This window comes from Penaeus japonicus, unplaced genomic scaffold (assembly GCF_977035675.1).
Source record: "Penaeus japonicus unplaced genomic scaffold, GWHDUDI00000001_assembly GWHDUDI00000007, whole genome shotgun sequence".
Taxonomy (NCBI): Eukaryota; Metazoa; Arthropoda; class Malacostraca; order Decapoda; family Penaeidae; genus Penaeus; species Penaeus japonicus.
In genome coordinates this window covers 37,761,945-37,764,210 of record NW_028234409.1, presented here as the reverse complement: position 1 = coordinate 37,764,210, position 2,266 = coordinate 37,761,945, and positions in this window count along the sequence as shown.

Genomic DNA, 2,266 nt, shown 5'->3' with positions numbered 1-2,266 from the left:
CAAACAAAATGCAGGTGCCAGCCAGACCCCAAGCGTCCTGCACCTGTCCAGCCAGAACGAATATCACATCGTCTTCAAGACATAAATGTCACCCAACATATGGTGAAATGTATGTTACAGGAAGTGGACACAAACAAATCTCCAGGGCCTGACAACATCAGTCCATATTTCCTAAAGCAATGCGCAAATGAGTTGGCACTCCCTCTGTCAATTTTTTTTCCAAGAGTGCATTGCTCAAGGCAAATGGCCTAAACTTTGGAAGAAGGCGAGGGTGGTTCCCATACATAAAAAGAAGGAACGCTGTGAAGTGGGAAACTACCGACCTGTATCACTTCTTTCCAACATTGGCAAGATACTGGAGATAATTATCTCTAGGCAACTGACCCAATTTCTACAAGACCACTGTTTTCTTAACGAAAGGCAGTTTGGCTTCAGAAAGGGTCGGACAGCAGCAGACCTTTTCCTGAACCTTTCATTTACATGACACAAAGCTCTGGATGATCAGATGATCACTTGCATTATTGCACTTGACATTGCTGGAGCCTTTGACAGGGTCTTGCATGATGGTCTTCTGGCCAAGTACAAAGTAAATGGGATAAATGGTAGGCTACTTAAACTGCTGGGAGACTATCTTCGAGGTTAATCTAGCCAGTAGGGGGGCAAGCCAGCCCAACTTAGCGCCGGTCCCAAGCCCGGATAAATAGAGAGGGTTAAGGTCAGGAAGGGCATCCGCTTGTAAAATCCATGCCAAAACCCTATGAAATAAGCCAAATCCAAGGAGTACCCAATGCTAGGTTGTCACCCGTAAGTGACCCACAGACACATCGCCCTAACTCTGTGGACCAGCGAGGGCTACCGCATCAAGAACGGGTGCGGCCAAGGAAGTTAGCTCAACCACTGAGAGTAGGGACTTTGAATGTTGGTTCTATGACCGGCAGAGGTAGAGGCTTAGCTGATCTCATGACGAAGCGTAAAGTAGATATACTATGTGTGCAAGAAACTAGATGGACTGGAAACAAGGCAAAAGAGTTAGGAGATGGATATAAGCTGATATATGGGGGAGCTAATAAAGATGGGAGAAATGGGATTGGAACAATTTTATCGCGAGAGATGAAGGGGCTGGTAACAGAAGTAAATAGGAAAAGTGACAGAATCATTTGGATAAGGTTAGCTTTGGATGAGTTTTCACTTAATATATTTAGTGTATATGCACCTCAGACTGGTTGCACTGAGGAAGAGAAAGAACGTTTTTGGGTAGAACTAAAAGAAGAAAGAGGCAAGGTAGATGAAAGTGAGAGATGCATAGTTGTAGGAGATTTAAATGGACATATTGGTAATGGTAATGAGGCTGTCAGCCGTGTGCATAGAGGATATGGTTATGGAATGGAAACGAAGAAGGGGAGAGAATTATTGATTTTGCAGTATCGTTTGATATGGTTATAAGGAATACGCTATTCAAAAAGAGAAATGAACATCTTATTACCTTTAAAAGCGGAGATAGGACAAGTCAAATTGATTTCCTCCTGCATGGTAGAAGGAACATATGCGAGGTCAAAAATTGTAAAGTAATACCTGGAGACCACATAGCAGCACAGCATCGCCTAGTTGTGTTAGACCTATCAATAGCTGTTGCCCGAAAGCAGAAAAGAGGGGTTAGGACACAGATAAAAATTAAATGGTTCAAGCTGAAGGAGCAGGATTTAAAACAACAATTTAAGACTAGCATTCTAAATGATATTGATGTTTACATGGAAGATGTCAATGCATGGTGGAATAGAACAAGTAAAAACATCTTAATAGTAGGTAAAGAAATCCTAGGAGAGAGCAGTGGAAAAAATTGGGAAAATAAGGAGATCTGGTGGTTCAATGAAGACGTACAACAAAAAGTTAACTTAAAGAGGGCTGCCAAGAAAAAATGGGAAGAAAGTAAACTTGAAATAGATAAGGAAAATATAGAATAAGATGTAAGGAAGCTAAGAAATCAGTAGCTATTGCAAAGTCAGAAGCATATAACAAACTGTACGAAGATTTAGACACTAAAGAAGGACAGGGGAAGATTTTCAAATTAGCTAAATCAAGAAATAAAAGTACAAAAGATATAACGCATATTAGACAAATGAGAGATGAAAACGGTAACATAATAAAGAAAGAAAGGGATATACTAACTAGATGGAAGGAATACTATGAAAAACTATTAAATGAGGAAAATGAGAGACTAGTTAGAGAGGATGGAGAACCAAATAACCAAGAGATAGCTGAGGTAACT